The 19,181-nt window shown below is 60.7% G+C and overlaps 1 long non-coding RNA gene across 1 annotated transcript in view; it reads right to left on the bottom strand.

The window, feature by feature from the left end:
• Positions 1 to 4,637: 4,637 nt before the first annotated feature.
• The window catches only part of LOC136791682 (uncharacterized), a 27,594-nt gene continuing 13,050 nt past the window's right edge, over positions 4,638 to 19,181 (bottom strand). The window contains exon 4 of the long non-coding RNA XR_010834169.1: positions 4,638 to 8,321. This is a non-coding gene — a long non-coding RNA (uncharacterized lncRNA). The remainder of the gene's footprint in view (positions 8,322 to 19,181) is intronic.

The following is a 19,181-nucleotide window of genomic DNA, read 5'->3' as shown; positions in this document are numbered from 1 at the left end:
AGCCAGACACTTGTGCAGTGCCAGCACGACCCTGCACCTTTCGGCACTACCCACCCGCTTTTGCAGGTCAAAACGAACCAGGAGAAAGGCAGCCTGTAACCCCAGACACACTCGAGGCACATCACTGCGCACTGAGCTCAGGGGCAGAGAGCTCTGCTGCCCGCATCGAGCAGGGAACGCGGGCAGCCCGTCGCTCCTGGTTTAGGAGGGCCAGCTCGGGGCCCTGCACGGGCACGCGGGGCGGCGGCAGCCACAGAGCGCGGCGCGTTCACGCGGGGAGCTGGGGAGGCTCGGCCAGCGTGAGAAATGCGTTCTGATTTAGTGGTAGCTGAGTGGCGATTCCAGCTGGCTGATCTCATTTTATTACAGATTACATAGATGTTCCCAGGAAGATGGGTTGTCAAATCTAATCTCATTATGCATTCCGGGTATGTTTGCCGCACGCCCTGCTGTAGCGGCACACAGAGTGCCAGCGCAACCCAGCCGACAGCCCAGCCCTTGGTGCTAAGGGCAACAACGCCTGTCGTGAAGTGGTCAATATACCCCAGGAGGGGAACGCAGCCCCTGGAAGCCCCCCCTGCCCCCTCAGGGTCATACCACCAGCTACCTGGCGGGAGCAGCTACCGCAGACACCTTCCGCCAGGAAACGCAGACATCGCGGTCATCTGCAGCATCTCGAAGTGACACTGAGCTGCTGCCTCAGCCTGCAGTCAGCTGCAATAAAAGCCTCTGTTTGCAACCCACCAAGCACTTCTTCCTCCCAGACGCCTGAGCGGGTGTCCCAGCGCCCTGCAGCCAGCACAGCAAGCAGTGCCGTGCCGCGGGCCGGGGCTGCCCGGTCACAGCCCCACAGGTACCTGGAGAGGGGTCGGCGGCCACGGCTCCTGCTTTGAAGCCCGCCGAGCTCAGCAGCATTATTTCACAAAAAAAAAATGGGTCTTAAAAGGAGAGGGAGAAAACATAGCTCGCATATTACATAGACAAGAGGCAGAACATGTCATCTGTCCGGTTGCCACCGCACCCCCAGAGCAGACCAGGCACCTCAGCAGGGATGAACAACCTTTATTAACAGGCATTTGGGAAGTGACAGGGGCACCTAGGACAAAGCTCATGCAGTGCTTTTAAGGTGGCTGGTTAGGAACAGGTCAACATCGCAGCACTGCTTACCCTCCCAAGGGACATCTCTGTGCAAGCCCTTGGATGTGACAGGTCTTGCACGAGTGCCCCCGTTCAGGTGTTCAGGCTCGGAGCAGATGGCAGCAGCAGCCCTGCTCTTCCTGGGCACTGCTCAAGGAACCGCATTTGGAAACCCAGCTTATGGTGGGCTCACAAACTGCCCAGCTTCCACCCACCCTCACCCCTCCAGCCTGCCCACACCGTGCTCCATGTGCCCTCCCATGCCATCTCTTTCTACACAAGGAAGGTGTTCTGCTGGTGATCACCATTCTGATGCCCTAGGATGGGACGCTGTGCATAGGGCTGCTTCTGGCCTCCCACACGTGGCTTCCCCACCCTTCACAGCCATGAAGGAGCTCAAACCACGCCACCGGAGCAGCTAAACGTGGGCATCCACCACCCACAAGGCAGCCAGCCCCAACACAGTCAGGCAGCCCCATGCTGCGGCCACAAACTGGTGTCCCCAGGATGCTCCCTGCAGTAGCAGGAGGTGATGCACAGGGAGCAGCTTCTGACAGCCAGCCTCTGAGACAGCCTTCAGGTCTCAGCAGCAGCAAAAAGTGCTCCCAAGGCAGAAGAAAGTGACTATGAAGCCAGGGGAGGCAGCACAGGGCTCTGTTCGGCACAGAATCTGGCCATGAAGAGCCCGCTTGCCTCTCCCCAAACTCCTCGCCCAGCTATTAATAGCTTCTCTATTTGGGGAACATTTTGGCTGGTACACTGCAGCTCCTGCCTGCAGCTCATGAGCAAGCATCGTGCACCAGCTGACAACTGCTGTGGGCACTGGCTCCCTCCGCAGAGCTGGCGGGGCAGGAGGGGCCCACGCTGACCCAGCACCACCAGCGGTGCCCAGCAGCACCTGCACGCCCCCACCTCCACCGCCCGGCCCCAGTGCGCATAGCCAGCCTCTTCGAGGTATTTGTTCTTTGAAATTCAAGCTGTGATCTGGCTTTGGTGGCATCTCATTCCTGCCTAGAAGAGTTTAGTCCTCAGGCTGCAGCGAGGCTGTTTGTCACTCCTGCTCACGTGTGGCTGGAAAGCAGCTGCCGGACACGGGCCTGAGCCCCCCCCCACGCACCGCCACACTCGCTGCTCACACGCAGAGAAGCCCACGCTCCCCCTGAAGAGGCACAAGGCCGGCTGCTGTTTGCATGGTGGGAGGTTGTCTTGTTTTGCTGTACAGCTGACTCCCATCGGCAGCTTAAAGGCTAAGCAGTTATAATTAACGGAGGCACTGGCATGCACACACAGACAGGGCTCAGACAGAGGTCCCCAGAGGAGCCATCTCGGAGCAGCCCTGCCCTGGGTTGTGCCCATGAGAGCCCCCAGGCAAGGGCTGCATCCTCCCAGCACATCCTCAGTCAGTTGCTGACCATGGGGAACGCTTCTGCCCTTCCCAGCAGAGGGGGAACTGTCAACAACCCCTGCAGGCAGAGCCCAGCCCTGCCCCGGATCCTGCAGCCCCAGCCCGCCTTGTCCCAGAGCCCAGACCCTGCCAGGCCCCCCCAGCCCACCCCAGGCACGCACTGTGCCAGCCCCGCGCAGCAGGGAGCGGTGCCACCATCCTGGCCGTGGGGATTTCGGAGGGGTTGTTCTGGCAACGCGAGCAGCAGGATGTATTTTAACGCCATTAAAGTTTTGCTAATTGCTGACGCCTATTTTTTGTGCGCCCCAGTCACCCTTCCTTGCTCACTGCATCCATGCTGAAGCAACAGGCTGCGTTTGGGTGGCACTTCCCCAACATGCTCCGCTCAGCACACCTGCAGCTGGGGCTGGCCTCCACAGCAACCAGGTTTGGGGACAGCTCGCTGGGCACCTGGGCTGGGTCACACCACGCGGGGACACGTGTTTGCACCGGGGCACTTCGGAGGGGAGGGCACCAGAAGCACAGCACCGTGCTCGCTGCTTCGCACAGGCAGCGGGGCAGCACACCGGTGCCGGTCGCACTGGAGACGAACGCCTGACCCACTTTCCGAGCCTGCCTCAATCCAGCACTGCTCTGCAAGGAGGGCATGTGAGAGTTTAGGAGTGAGAACCAGCTCCTTCTCCTCCAAGCACCTTCTCACTAAGGCTGCGCATTTCACTGCAGAGCAGCAAAGGAGAGCCGCCGGCACCTTGGCACAAGCCCAGCAGGTCTCAGCCTCTCGCCTGCAGGACCGGCACAGAGGGGCACGTGGCAGTAACAGAGCAGCCTGTACCCAGAGCAGGGAACAAACCCACAGGAGAACACCCCAGAGGAAATAACCAGCGACACTTCACATCCTCCAAGATGCACATTTCACCGACAGCACCCATGGGCTCACCTGGCAAGCACCGACGTGCAGTGCTGGCTCGGGGGCGGTGGGAAGCGGAGGGGCACAAGCAGCCGAGCACTGGAGGCCCCCAACAATCAGCTCTGATCAGGAGGATAACTTGGAGAGCCCAAGCCAAATCACTGACTGCTTGGGTGCTGCAGGCAGCGTGCCCTCAGGGAGGCACAGCTCACACCCCTGCCGTACACCGGGGGCTGTGCAGCACCTTATCTCTGCCCCCCAAAAAGCAGGGGGTACTTGGCTGCCTGCAGAGGAGACTCCTCAAGCCCTGGAAACACGGTGCAGCCCCCAGGCTGGTCAACCCCCCAGTGCCATCTGATATATGAAGGCTCTGGGTCGTTAGTGCTGGGCAGCAGCAAGTGTGGGGCCTGCCCAGCTGGTCCCCGTCTGGTGTGAGTGCTGGAGCCGGGGGCCCTGCTCTGCCCCTTCCCTCTGGCACCCTCAGCAGGTTTCTGGGCACCCCTCTGCCTGAGGCTCTGCTGGTGCTGGGCCCGTGGCACCATGGAGGTGGGCGCAGGCAGCACGGGGAATCAGCCCAACTCCTTCTGTCACCAGCACCACCTGCCCTCGCTTTGGGAACCAGCCCAAAACACCACAAAGGGGCCAAGCTTTCAGGACGAGGTACAGCAGGTACCTCGCCGTATTTCCTACGCCATACGGAAATACCCTGCGTAGTGTGAGAAACTGCCTTGACGCTGCTGGGGCCACGTTCTCCTCGTTACCTGGCTCTGACCACGTGTGGATTTCTGCTACAGCTGGCTCCAGCTCGCACATCTCCAGCACGCCAAGGAAATCTTTTCATCTCTCCTGACTTTGTGGGAAGGGATTCCTTTCCTCCCAAGCAGAGGAGAGATTCAGCACAAGCAAAGTGGAGGCAAACGGGCGGAAAAGCCCTGTGCTCTGCTCCCAGGGTGTTTGCAAAATGCAATTGTTCTGTGGCCAGTTGTGCTCATGAATAAACACAACCACTAACAGCGTGTTTTGCGTTTGCCCATGGGGAAGCATTTTTGCAATTTCTTGCTCAAAACCCTCTAAATGCATCACTTCCCCGATTCCCCGTGGAGATGTTTCCACAAACAGAAACTGCGATGCTGCTACATGTGAATATAACCTACTGATTTTTTTAAAAATCCCATCTCGCTCACCTTTTCAAGGAGAGTGGCAGTGGGGAGCACTCGGCTCCTTTCACCGAGGCTTCAGCTTTGCCGAAGCCTATGAACCGTTTTGTCTGCTCGCCCTGTCCTGGGAGCACATCGCTGCCTCATACCACAAAGGGAACAGGAGCTGCAGAAACAGCACGAGGGGACCGGCGGCATCGCTTCAGGGCGCACAGGGCAGGAGCCGGCCCCCAGAAGCCACCCCAGGGGGGCAGTGGGACGGGGGCACCGCGGGGCTGGGGTGGGCAGGAGCCATGTGCCCGTCGTGGCCCTCCCGGTTCCGCCGTGCTTCTCCGGCATTGGCTCCTTAAACAGGCTGCTTCTGAGCTTGGCTCCGGTGCATTAAACAAGCAGCCTGAATTTGAAAATAACCAATCTGTCAGCCTCATTCCTGAGCGTTTTTTGGAAAACCCTGCAGGCAGGTGCAGGTGCCACATCAATATGTCAGCGCTCTAATGACGAGTTCATAATATTTTCTGCTTGCATTCCGCTGTCTCCATGTATTAGCAAACAGGCTACTCCCAAATGCTGCTCTCTGGAGCCAGGGGTTGCAGATTTAATAACAAAATCATCGTTGTAAATCATTAGTTGGTGATTCAGCATGGAAATACCTCATTATCACTTAAGCATGTGCAGTATGTGACTTATGAAAACCTCTGAATTATGACTAATTAAGCGCGGGCCGAAAAATATCCCAGATCAGAACTATAGTCGCCCACTGTGGGGAATTAAATATTTGAGGCCAACAGAACTCCTGGACATCGGGAGGTAAATATACGCATAAGAGTTTTTAATTGAAAATATGTGGAGAGCAGAAGTGTGCTCAGAAAGCTTCTTCCATTCCGAAGCGTTGGGATACTTAGCAACATCAACCTCTAATTAACAGAATTTTTTAAATCTGCAACATGCTAATTAATTTCTGTATTAATCACAAGAACTTTGAAAACTGGCAGATCCCAAACCTCTTTGAAATAAATCCGTTTTGCTTTGCAGCAGCCGCCCCCCGAGCCGTGGGCGCTGCGGTGCAGAGCGGACGGGCGGGAGCCGCGGGGTGGCACGTCACAGCGCGGGGCTGCAGGGCCTGGGGCCGTGCCCACCTCGGCCACGCTCAAACTTTGGGTTTTCAGCAACAAAAAAAAAATTCAGTGTGTTGCCAGAGCAGAACCGAGGAGGTTTCCCGGACGTTGCCTGCGTCTCGTGCAGCAGTGCCGCCAGCACGTGCAGGTGGCTCCCCACCTGCGCAGCTCGCCCCCTGCGCACAGCTCACCGGCCGGGGGCTCCTGCGGGCAGTGCCCGGCCCCTCCACCGTGGTGTGGGGCTGTGGGGTGCAGGGCACGGTGGGGAGGTGAAGGGCGAGGTGGGGTCGCAGGGCTGTGAGCAGGGTGGGCCCCGGCCCCTGCGGCTCCTGGTCGCATCCCCAGGTCCGTCTCGCGCAGCCAGCAGGAAGCAGGGGGGCCGAGCTGCCTCTGAGTGAGCCTCTCACACTAAGAATGGGCCTAAAAATAAGCTTTTAATACACTCTTGCATCCTGTCAAGGCTTTAAATAGCTGTTTGGAGCTCAAATTTTAAAAACTGTTGAGCTCAAATCATTTATGACAACTTGGGAGCCAAAAATAAATGGGGGCGAGGGAAGAGGAGGAGCCGGTCCCCCACCGTAGCTGCAGAGAAGCGTGTGCCGTGGCTCCGCCGCCAGCTGCCTCCGGCTGCAGCCGTGCCGTGGGTGGGCACGGGGTGCTGAGGGCGGGCACGGGGTGCTGTGGGTGGGCACGGGGTGCCGCAGGACCCCCGGGTGAGCTGCACCGCTGCAACAGGAGCTGCAGCCTCGCCAGCCTGAGCGCGCTCCTTACAAGAGCTGCTCAACACCCCCCCATTGCCTCGCACCGCTTTTGCTCCGTCCAGGAGCCGTGCCACACGAGGTTTATCTGATGCTCCTGCAGACTGAAGGCAGGCAGAGCCCCCCGTGGGAAATCACACATGGAGCTGGCGGTGGGCAGCGGTGCCGCCCGGCGCTGCGCGCAGCGAGGGGCCGCAGCCTGGGAGATCAGCCGTGTTTACCCTGCAGGGCAGAGGGTGGCAGGAATGCTCCTGACTAGTAAATTAAGTCAAAATGACACGCGAGGCAAGGAAGAAGTATATCCCTGAAATGCTAAGTCACCAGAGGGACAACAAGATTGCGTTGGGCTCTCATAATTGTGATCTATTGCAAAGATGCTCCTCTACCCTATAAAATGTTATCCCCCGCTCTAAAACGGTTTGTAATAAGAAAAGCGCAGGGAACGCTTTCTTGTCTCATTCTCCAAAGAAATAGATCTGTAGAACATCTTATGCATTTCCTATCCTTGTTAAAAATAGGATGAGCTCTCTTGTAAAGAGACAAAAACGAACAGCCCACTATATCCCATTTAAAATAAATTATTGTCTAACATGCTAAGAAGCAGCTTTGACCCAGCGTGCTCGCTGGAAAAAATGTACTGTCTGCCAACCGAGCTGTGGACCGCAGGGAAGATGCGCTTGGGACAGGGGAGGAGAGAGCAGCTGCTGCTGTGCTGCTGCTACAGGGCAAGGGAATTTCCAAATCAGTGCCTCGGGATGGCTGGAGAACGCTGGTTATGAACCAGCCACCCCCGTGCTGGAGCGCAGTGTGCAGGGCCCTCTTCGCCCCGGTGCCGGCACCTGCTCACCTCGCCACAGGGGCTGGGGGGCTCCGGGAGCGGTGCCACCGGTGCGTGCCCACGGTGCCGGGCTGTGCTCCCTGGCTGAGAGGTGAGCGCCAGGAACACAGCATCACACAGCCCTGCTTTCATCCCTGTGCCCCTTCCTGGCTGCGGCGCTCCCAGCGCGGGTCCCTGCCTGTACCAGCGAGGGGTCCTGAGTGTGCCACAGCTGCCCCCGCCTCACCCTCTGCTCCCCAGCATCTGCTGGGAGGTGGCTGTGCTTTTAAGGAGATGGATTTTGCCCAGTTCTCGCAGCAATTTCAGGCTCGGTGGTCTCTGGGGAAGCAGCTCAGGCCTGGAGAAATGTCTCTGAGCGAGCTATTTTAAACCAAACTGCAGCTTCCTAGGGCACAGACACACGGGCACCCTGGCTCTGCAGCTCCTGGGGCAAGACCCAGGTGCATCCCCAGTGTTGAGAACACATCCCTGCGTGCCGCTGGGCATTCGGGTGCATGAGCCACCCCAGCAGCCCCTTACGGGCATCCACAGCCAGCACAGCCGCCAGAGCCACCTCTGGGGACAAGGGGAGTCGGGGCCGGGAGCTCATGCCTGGTGGAAAACTCTCTCTGCTGCATTGTGATACCCAGATCGCTCATCGCATCTTGTTTTCTAAAAGATCACTCAGGGGCAGCGATGATTCCTCCGTTACATGACGCAGACCTTCCCCGGCGAGCGTGGTGCCGGTCAGGTTAGGGCCCCGGTTTCCGCAGAGGGCAGGCTGACATCTCCCCTCCCGCCGCCTGCGCCGCCCAGCTGTGCCAGCACCGTGCCGTCGCCCGCGATGCGCGCCGGGCTGGAAGCAATCACTGCTTGCGGGCTTTCCAGAAATATTCTGCTCTCTTGTTCACTGAACTTTGATCTTTTATTCAATTTTCATTCCTCTGGAAAACTCGGAGACAAAAAGGATGCCCCGATGCTTTCAGCCAGGGAGGAGGGCTGCGAACGATGACGGTGCTGGCTGCCTGTAAAAAATCACAAACAAGGCTGAGCAGGGAGGTGTTCCAAGAGCACAAGGCCAATTATTTCATTTTTTTCTGAACTTTGCAGGAACTGACATCTCTGGAGCCGCTGCTCTCTAGATAACAAGGGAAGTGAAATATTTCCCCTCACCCCCTCCCCGCGCTGACGGAGGGCAGCCCTCCTCTCCTGCTCGCTGTCATTAGCGGGAGGAAGCAGCGAGCTGCAGCTCCGCGCTCTCCTCCTAAAACAGCTGAGTAGGAGGTGATGGAAAAAACATGTTTTCCCAAATCCCTGGCACTTTCCGCTGCAGCACTTGGCTCTGGCTCCACCTGCATCTTGCCGCGTGCTTAGTGCGCTCCCTGGCAGCGCGGGGCCAGCCCAGCTCCGTTTTCCATCTCGCGCACGCTCCCCGAGGTTGAATGCAGCCGATGTGCAGGCTCCTGCACTGTTCCTTTGCACCAAGAGCAGGGATTTAAATAACACTGGAAAACCTATTTTTTGTGGGTTTCTCTGTAAAGAGCCCTTGCAAGGGGCTCGGCTGCTCGGCAGGGGCGGGTGTCCTGCACCAGGGCTGCCAGCTCACCGAAACCTCGGGCTCACGCCATGCCACAGAAAATCCCCAGCTGCATTTAATCAGCATTTTCCTTGGTCGTACTGGAAACCTTTCAGAAGCACAGCTTTGTTCCTGCTTATTTGTGTTGAATTGCTTTTAGGGGGCTAATTCCCAAACAGATGCCTACGCAGGTGCACGCCAGCAGCGTGTGGGCTTTATGGGAAAAGGCTGGATTTGCAGTCAGGGGAAGGATGCGGTTTGCTGCCTGCTGCAGGAGAGGGCAGTAAGGGAGCTGATGCTGAGAGGGGCACAAGTGGCTTGAGCAACCCAGTCACTCGTAAAAGCCAAGGAGAAGCAGTGGGGTTTGCATCCACTGTCGGGACATGCGATTCTCTGCTCCAGGGAGCGGGCTGGCAGCGGGGGGGCTGCGAGGTGCTGCTGGGCCCCAGGGGAACTCAGTGCACGCAGCAGGGCCAGCACGGGGCAGGGCGCAGCTCGTCTGCCCCCGCCGCAGGAGGGGTCTCTGCCAGCCCTGGGCAGCCCCAGGAGCACACTCGGAGGCTGGGGCAGCCCTGGCAGCATCTGCCCAGCACCCGCAGCGGGTCCTCTCCCTGGGTGCTGCTGCCACTGCGCTGCACCCACAGGTGTGGGTGACCTGCAGGAGCACCAGGGCACAGCAGGGGCCATCCCCGTCAGACCCACACCGGGGCGCGTCGGGCTGAATCGTGCTCCAGCACAGAGGAAACGAGCAGCGCAGCTGTGGTCTGGCTGGGCCCTGCACAACTGCCTGCAAAGTTTCACTGCTTCAGGCGAGGTTTATGAGTTACAGAAAGAAGAAGCTGCAGCCCCCAGGAAGGTTTCCCCAGGCGGCACCATGGCACCAGCACGTCTCCTGTGCCGCACAGCCGGTGGTGGGCGCACAGCGGGGTACGCGCAACCGGCGGCCCACGTGCCCTGCACCGACCAGAGGTGCCTTGTGGGCAGCAGCAGGGGGACACGGGAGGGAAGAGCTGTGGGCAGAGGGGCTGCAGGTGTGGGGCTGCGGCAGCGCCTTTCCTGAGAGGCGTCTGCTGAGCACCAGTGCAGTGCCACGTGCCCGGTGCCCCAGCACCCCCCGGCTCCGCGGCGTGGCGCTGGGGGCGAGGATGCATGAGGCTGCTGGGCAGCAGGCCTGCGGACAGCCCTGCTCACGGACCTGCCGTGTGTGAGCTGAGTGCTCCGGGGAAACAACTTCTTAGAAAGCGAAGTGCAAAATCAGGTGTGACTCTGCACCCTCCTCTTCCACTGCTGCCGGGCAGGGGGGGACACTCAGCTCCCCAGAGGATCCGGCCCTTCAGCAGCAGCGGAGCCATGAGCTGCGCTCTGCCACCCAGCCTCTGATTTTGGGTGCTTTACAAAAGCGCCTCCGTGCAGAAGCTACACTGAAAACAATTTTGCATACAGCCCTTTCAATTACTAATCTCAAATATTAAAAGGATGTATCCCACAACAGCAGAACAATGTGGATGTGAAAATGAAACTTAATAATGAATAATTTGCTCTCTAGGGGAAAAAAATGCCAAATGGAAGTACATTGTACTTGCAGTCATGTCATTACAGATGTAGTAATTTTGTAGTTCTTACCAACCTCTCATGAAAACAGCACTCCTGAAGCACCTCAAAGCGAACTCCCAGGAAGGCTTCCCGAGCCCTCCCAGCGCAGCGCCCGCGGTGCCGCAATCGCCTGCTCAGAGTGCTGCCAGAACGGGATCAGGAATCCAGAATGGCAAATCGAATGTAAACGTGTCAACAGGAGCAGAGAGGAAACAATGATCTGGGAGCAGCAGACACAGAGCCAGACCTCGGGAAGGCGAATGTGGAGGTGTCAACGGCAGCTGAAAGGAGGCAGCAACCTGGGAGCAGCACAGCAGAGCAGGCTTTGTGGACTGGTAAGAACTGAACAAATTCTTGTCTTTTGCCTGTTTTTTGTGTGTGTTTTTTTTTTCCTTTTCTTTCCTTTTTTTTTTTCTTTTTCTTCCCTGCACAGCGGTACTGCGACTCCCTGCACATCCAGCGGGGGAGCAGAGGCAGACCCAGGGGAGCATCCGCAGGGCCCGGGTCCCACGGAGGAGTTCTGGGGGGGCGCGGCGGTGCTGCGGCGGGGCGGGCGGCAGCCCCCTGGCAGCAGGCGCGGTGCGTGCCAGCCCTGCCTGCGTGCTGCCGCACGGCAGGTGAGCAGGGCGGGTGTTTGCCGTGCCGGGGAACTCCTCCAGGTGGTTTGCACACTGAAAGGAGCACCCAGAGAGCTGGGACACCCACACAGGGACCGAGCAGGGGCCTGAGCCAGGAAACCTGTTTTCTTGGGTTATTTTTTTTTTTTAAGGAGAAACGCTGGAACATTTGCGTCCACCCTCAAGGGCCCAGCACCCTCCTGCCCCAGAGGCAAGACGCGGCCTTGTCCCTGCTCATCCTGGTGCAGGAGGCACGGCGAGCCCTGGAGATGCTGTGCAGGCCAGGAGATGTTGTGCAGCCCTGGAGATGCTGTGCAGCCCTGGGCTCCAGCCCTAGGCTCCAGCCCTGGGCTCCAGCCCTTTCTCGCCCCGTCCGTGGCTCGGCTGTTTGCAGCCCTCTGAGCACCACGTCCCAGGGTGGGCACGGGGCAGGGCCACAGCGCTGGGGTCTGGGCTCCCCATTTTGGAGACCCCCCATTAGCCCAGCCTGGCTCACTCTGCCCGTACCCTCTGGAGGGGGGGGGTGCAGCAGGGGGAACCCCAGGTCCCCGTGTGCCAGGGCTGCGTGCGGGCGGGCCCTGGTGAGCAGCTCCTTGTGCACAGAGTCCTTCTGCCCCCTCAGCATCCCTGCCCTGGCGGCTCAAAGGAGAAGCTGTGTCTGGACACCAGCCTGCAGCTCCTCCAGCTCCCTGCTGGAGCAGCCCAAGTGCTCTTTGCCCTCCCCGTGGCTGGGACGCGCGTTGGCAGCCCGGCAGGCGCTGTGCTGTGCGCTGCAGGACGCAGGGGATGGGGCTGGCGGGGCCCACACCAGCGTGTTTAAATACCGCTGCGATTTTCCTGGTGAATAACCAGCACACACCCTGCTGGCAGCAAGCTGGGCGCAGGCGCTGGGATCCTGGCCGTGGTCGCCTTGGCATGGCTTGCCTGGGCTGCCAGCACCCGCGGCGGTGCCACACCGAGACCCCTGGGTGCCCCCCGCCGGGGGCTGCGGGCACGGAGCTGTGGAGGCAGCACAAGGGGGGTTGCCAGCTGGGCTCCTCGGCGCACACAGGAGCCCTGTCAAACCCGTCAACATCCCGCAGGGGCTGGGGCCGGTGTCCCCCGGGGCAGAGCCGAGGGTCGCGCCCCATCCCGCTGCACATGGAGCCGGCCACAGCTGCTGCTGCAGGTGACATCCAGCGGCCACGGGCTGCTGGTGCAGCTCTTGGTGCAGCCTTCGGTGCAGCCGTCGGTGCAGCCGTCGGTGCAGCCGTCAGTACAGCCGTCGGTGCAGCCGTCGGTGCAGCCGTCGGTGCAGCCGTCAGTACAGCCGTCGGTGCAGCCGTCGGTGCAGCCGTCAGTGCAGCCGCCGCAGCCCCACACCCCCAGCCCCAGCGCCTTGCAGAGCTCCACGGCTCCCAGCCCTCTGCCACCGGCCCCACTCGGGGTGGAGGACGGCACGGCCATGGGGCAGGAGGAGCCTCGCAGCACGGAGCTGCCGGGCTCCCAGCATCACTGCGCTGCCCCACAGCTCTGGGGCCTCCATGCTCGCCGCACACAGCCGAGCCCTGAGCCCTGCACTGGGCAGGACGGGGGCTGACTTGTACCAAAGCCGTGGCAGAGCCCAGGCTGCCCCCCCCCCAGCCAGCTGCCCCCTGCCTGCTGGCACCCCACACACCCCTCCAGCAGGGCCACAGCAGCCACCGGCAGAGCCCGTCCTCCTCCCCTTGGCACCCAGGCAGAACAGGGGGGCTGCTACTGGGGGGGGGGGGCACAGGGCAAGAGCCGCTGTGTGGCCCCAGTCTCACAGGGTCCCGGGCTGGACGCCCGTCTGTGCCTTTGCTATCCTGGGCCCTGCTCCTTGCACAGGGGCTGGGATCCCCTGCGCGTACAAGTGCCAGCGGGTGCCTTCGATCCAGGGAAAAGTGGGATGTCCACACCAGGTCAGGCCCAGTGGAAACCAGCTGGGAGGCAGCCCTAAACTGGAGCCTTGGGAAATTGAGTCTGCTGCCAGAGCTGAGTGATGACACATCACCACGAGGTGCCCACTGGGCACCAGCCTGAAGCAGTCTCCAGAGCGGGCTGCCCATGCGAGGCACCCCCGGGAGCCCAGAGCACACGGCTGTGTTGGAGAAGGGGCACAGCTGGGCTCTGGAGGCACTGGGAGGTATTTGCAATTTCCTCCCCGTCCCAGGGGGATTTTGTCTCCCCTCTCCAGACAGGAGCAGGAGAAAGCTCGCTTTTCTTCTTCCCTCTAAGAGCTACTTTAATAACTGAAGTATGTGGGGAAGGAGGCCAGTAAAACAAATAAATCAGCAAAGTGGAGCGGCTGTGCTGGGGGCCTGCCTTGCACCCAGGACCTTGCCCGGGAGCTCTGCCCCAGCCCCTGCAGCTCCAGCACCTTGGTCCCACAGCAGCTGGGGACACGGCGGGGGCCAGTGGCTCCCTGCTGCCACCTCCCCGGTGCTGCTGGGCGCTGGGGGGCACTTTGTGCCCCTGTATTTGGGGCATCAAACCCACTGCGATCACGTCGGCATTATGAATGAGCAGCTTCTGCAGAGAAGCTCGTTTTGGGAGAGTGCCCTGTTTACTCTGAAACAAATGTTCACATCCCTGGAAGCTACTCAACGAAATAATCACCAAAACCAACACGGGACCCAGGGCTGTTCTTTCTTTTTGTCCTTGCCCACTGGCCGCTCACAGACATGAAAGGCCCGGCTCTGGCCGGCAGCGCCGGTCACGCAGCCTTTGTCTGTCTGAGCCCGCGGAGCTTTCCCACCGCTCCCTGGCAGCGGCGCGCAGCCGGACACCGAGCCCGGGGGCGTGGGGACGCGGGGGGACGTCGGTGTCCTGGCGGCCAGCAGTGCTGCAGGGCTCGGGCACCACTGGAGCGGGGCGTGAGCCTCCTGCTAGCAGGGAGAGCAGCCCACAGGGCGATTGCAAAACTTCTTGAAACCCCTCACAGTTTGGAGGAGAAAGTCCACCGGTGGTTTTCTGCAGTGGGCCAGCCCCAAAGCAGAGACGTGGCCGCACACGGCCCTGAGCCCACAGCCAGGCTCGGCCATTTTGGGGGAAGGGCTGGCATGGGGACAGACCCGTCTGCCCAATATCTCCCAGAGATTTCCCCAGAGGTGCTGAGAGCTGGGGCCACCAGCCCAGCAGTCGGCGCTCTCAGAAGCCCTCACACTGGCGCACCTGCAGAGCTTCTGCCGACCCAGTTTAACCTGGTCCAGCTTCCCTGGCCCCCAGTCCTGTCCTCCACCGAAACTGCTGTGTGCCGAGCTCCTCAGTCTTTCTACGAAGCATGGGCCTCTTGTGTCAGCAGGCAGGACACGAGCATCGTGCGGGCACGTGCTCGGCCAGAGCCGGGGAGCGCAGAGAGCGCGCCCCCACCCCTGTGCCTCCAGCGGCCACGCGCTGCACCACGGCACCGGCTCATTGCAATGCAGGGGAACATCTGTCTGCTTTCCCTCTGCCTTTCCTCCCAGATGTTTCACATGAGGCTGTTTGTCCCTTCCAGCGAATCCAAGGTCAAACACGGCCCCGGTGCCGCAGCCCCAGCCAAGGTCCCCGCTGCCTGCCCAGCGCCCCGCGGCACCGCGCTCCCGGCGCAGTGAGGGGCTCCCTGGCAGGCACCGCGTGGCACCGGGCCCCAGCTGGCATTTGGCAGCCCTGGTCGGTGGAAACGTTCCCGACCTGCGCTTGAAATGCAGAGGGAGGTTATAAAGCCGTGGCAGGCTACTGAGTCAGCTGGATGTGCCGTGTTTACTGAGCTGGGCGCTGCTGCAATGGACACTGGGAGCCTGGGGCAAGCTGCAGATGGAGCAGGGCTTAACGAAGCACCGGGCGCTTCAGCAGGCGGCATTCCTCAGCAGGAGCTGGGGATGGACAGCACGGCACGGCACGGCACAGCACGGCACAGCAGGGCACGGCACGGCACGGCACAGCACAGCACGGCACAGCAGGGCAGCACGGCACGGCACAGCTGCTGTGGCACACAGAGAGAAAGGGGGGGCCACAAGGTGCGGCCCCACCTAGGCGTTACGGGGGTGAATAAGCCTGGATGGAGAAAACAATGAATCAGAGCCGCAGCTGCCCTGCGTTAGCTGTCGCGGAGTCTTGGCGAGCGGCGCTGCAGGGGTGTGCCAAAACTCACACAGCTCCGCGTGCTCCAGCAGGGGAACTGGGGGAAAGTTTTGGGGTTTGGAAAAAAGGCTGTTTGCTCCTAAAAAGTCACACACACACAAACACACGGGGGGGCACGGGGCATCAGTGTCACGGCTGCTGTATTGACTCCACCCTTATCTGCGAGATTTCCTGCTCTCTGCTTTAAAATTCAGCTTGCATTAAAACTGCAAACAACCAGATGTGCTCCGCCAGGGAGGGCAAGACTACCGTTAACCCTGGGCTGTGCTGTACGGGTTCAGCTTGTTGTTAACGAGCATCCCTCGTTAACCTGATGGATCCTGAGGTGCCAGGCCACCTGGGGAGGGGTAAAATGTCCACATTACCCTGACATGAGACCCCTTCCCTTCCTTTCCCTCCCTTCCCTTCCCTCCATTCCCTTCCCTTGACTGTGCCTGAGGGGCCAGGACCTTTCTAGCTGCAGACCTTGTCACCGACACGGGACAGGTTTTGTGGAGCCTGTGGAGCTTTCCCTGGGACACGGTTCGGTCCCCAGGGCCCCCTACGCAGGAGTCATTAGCAGGATCACGCCGGTCCTTCCACAAGGACGGGTCAGCTGCCGCAGATGCAGTTGTGATGGATTTATGCAGTTCTCCCGGTTCCCAGAGCCCTGGGCCATGCCCGGGTCCGGTGTCAGCAGCAGAGCTGAGGACAGCCGGCTCTGCTCACAGCGGGCCGGAGCTGCCATGCAGGACGAGGTGGCAGCTGCATGACTGCGCTGGGGCCACCGCTGCAAAGCACCTCGCCGTGTGCCAGCCCTGGGCGCTGCTCTCGCCCCGAGCCACCCCGTCACCTCCCCAGCCCAAACCCCGAGGCCCCACTGATGGTGGCACACAGCGCAGCAGGTCACAGCGGCAGGGCTCCTGCACCTGCAGCTCTGCAGCTCGCGGAGGGAGAGCCCAGCTCCAGAGAGCAGAGCTGAGGCCTTTGGAGCCGGACGGGACATGGTCAGTGTTGCTCCAGCCTCAGCTCAGACAAAAAATACCGTGCTGCGTCCCCGACACCAAGCCCAGCACCGGCTGTGGCCTCGCACTCTGGTGGAAAACCCTCACCGGTTCTCCACCGCCGCTGAACGCCGCTGAGTCCCAGGGCCTGACCCGTGGGGAGCGGGCACCAGCACAGCGTCCCCCCACGTCGGGCGCCCTGAGGGCAAGAGGAGCCCTGGGTCGTTCAGCAAAGAGCTGGGCGCTGACCCACCAGAGGCCCCCGAGCCGTTGCTGGGGCTCATTTTGCCAGCACAGCCCAAGCATCACCCAATGCGCGCGGTGCAGGACCGTGCCCGTGAGCTCGCCGATCCCTGCACGCATCGCCCGGCAGCTCGGTGTCAAGCCAGCACAAGCCCGAGCTGGGGAGTGGTGATGGGATTCCTCGGCTCCAGCCTCTGCTGTGAGCGGGGTGCTTGGGGCACGCCAGGGCTGCCCACAAACGTGGCCAAGGCAGCCGGAGGCCAGCGCTCACCTTCCCAGCCCTGGGGGCATGCTGGGGTCTGCTTGCACGTTTTGGGGAGCCGCCCTGGAGCGTGCTGAGGGGCTGGCTGCTGCCTGGGTGGGGAAGTGGGGACCAGGGCAGGGACACGGCGCTCAGGAGGAGCTGCCCTGGGGCTCGGGATGGGGCTGGCACCACAGAGCAGGGCTTGGCTCCGGGGCCTGCAGCTCAAACGGGAGCAACGGCACGTCAGCACGGGCAGGGGAAAAATCGACCCTTCCCAGCCACCGCCATGGGGTTCCTCGCCCTCTGCAAGCGGGGGCTCCCCGAGCCCCAGCCCCAGGTTGGGGGCAGCAGCAGCGGGACGCGGGTGCAGGGCCAGGGCTGCCAGCACCTTTCTGCAGCGTCAGACGAATCCGCCCGTCCGCAGCCCCACAATTTGTACAGCTTAATCCGACGGGCCGGGGCGCCGGCTCAGCCCCGCGGAGCGCACCGAGGGGGGGGAGCGGGGCGTCCAATCCCACCCGCAGGGAGGGGACTGGAGGTTATGAAATTTGTGAATGGGGAGTGTCTGCGGCTGGAGCAGAGCAGCCACGGCGCGGGCACTGCCGGGGCAGCGGAGCCACGGGCTGCTGGGCTCCTGCACAGCATCGCCCCGCCGGCACAGCCCTGCCTCGCCGCCAGCCTCTGGAAGACGATGCAGACGAGGGCTGGAGAGAGGAGGCAACCGGTGATGTCTTACGATTTATTTCACTTGTTACCAGCTTAGCTTTTTCTTTTTTTTTTTTTTTTCCTTCATTCTAAAGTTTCAGGGGGGAAGCGTCTTCTGAGGCCATTCTCATCCCCTTATCACTTTTCCAGCCCAGCTTCTCCACTGTAACTGTTGGACGGAGAACTGATAAGGGTATGCGAGTGACACGAGCGACCTCGCCCAGCACCGGCCCCGCACGGCAGCAGCTGGGATGCGCCGGCAGGCGTGCCGTGCCGCGTCTGCCGCAGATGTTGGCTTTAAGTGGAACCGACTGCAAAGCAAACTCGGCGGTTAAAGAAACATTTGGTTTGTGCTGAGAGCCAGCAGGTTGTATTGCTCCCCGCTTTTTATCTTTCAGCATCGACAACAGGTGTCCTGCAGGGAAGTGCATTTTTTTAACGAGGTCTTGAGATACTTTTTGTGCGAGAGGTCACGAAATGCTGATTTAGCAAATTGCAGTTTGTTCGTGTGTTGGTGAAGTTAGCTTGCCATTGAGATTCTTTGGAATCGGTATAAAGAGCAATTACAAAAGTAAGACGTAAGACTTGCACAAGTGTGAAACGCCTGTGTTTTATTTCTGTTTGGAATTGTTTACATTAAAAGTTATTTTTTTTCAAATGTGCACATGATTTTAAAGGTGAGTGGTGGCAACACGGCTCTGCCTGCAGCTGATGAAAGGAATGACGGTAACAGAAAGGCAAACATCCCAGTGAGTCATGAGAACAAAACCAGCCAGTTAGGAAAGCAAAATGAAAGCATTAGGTAACGGGGGATATTTGTTTAATGCAAAGGTGTGCCTGCAGCCAGCCTCCCACAGCTGCGCACCCCAGTGCCCGCACCCCGGCAGGACCGCAGCCCGCTGCCGGCCGGGTGCACCCGGTGCCGCTCGCTGAGCCTGGCACCCCGGGGGGCCGGCACCCCCACACCCCAGGGAGACCCCCAGCCCGGCCCCGGGGAGGAAACCTTGCAGGTGGGGGCTCAGGGAGCGTGCCCTGCGTCCTGTTTGGCCACCCTGCTGTTTTCTGAGAACAGACTAGGCTCCGACCCACCTGCTTGGCACCAGCTTCGCAAACATAGATCTCACGATCTAGCAGAAATAGGTCTCACTATTTAGCAAAAATGGGTCTCCTGGTGCCGGGGTGCTGTACCAGGTGCTCTGTCTCCTTCCCAGCACTTGGGGTTGGGGCCCGTTCCTGCTTGTATGGGCACAGGCAGCAGCACCACGAGCCCCATCCTGTGCCGCCAGCCCTGGCCCCGCGTGTGCTGCCACGGGCCGGACGGTGCCGGCACGCTCAGCCCCCTGGCTCACAGGCTGCTGGCCCAAGCACCAGGGATCTGCTGCAGATTTCCAGCCTGCAGCTCCCTGCTGCCCTGGGATGGAGGGGAGCCCAAATCCTCCACCTCCTGGGTACCGGGGCCAGGAGCGGCGTGGACGAGGCAGCTCACGGCCAGGCCCCACACTCACCGATCACCCCACACGGGGAGCTCCCACCACAGGGGGATGGGGCATTGCCACGACCGGCTGTGCAGGTGAGATTGCGGTGGCCTCTGGGAGCAGAGGGAAAATGTCAATATTTGCAGCAGGCTCCGTCGCTGCCAGCCTGAGTCAGGAGATGAAATCCTTGCTGTGCAAATGCCCTGCTGACTCAGAGTGCTGAGCACAGGCAAAAAGGGGAAGGGTTGGGCCCTCAGAGCAGCAGGGCTTTGAAGAACAGGGGCTGGGTATGCAGGGGGCAGACATCCCAAGCAGGCTGGCACC

The sequence above is a fragment of the Anser cygnoides genome, chromosome 11 (genome assembly GCF_040182565.1).
Source record: "Anser cygnoides isolate HZ-2024a breed goose chromosome 11, Taihu_goose_T2T_genome, whole genome shotgun sequence".
Classification (NCBI taxonomy): Eukaryota; Metazoa; Chordata; class Aves; order Anseriformes; family Anatidae; genus Anser; species Anser cygnoides.
The sequence above is the reverse complement of the archived record's forward strand: the minus strand, read 5'-3'. Positions and strand labels throughout refer to the sequence as shown.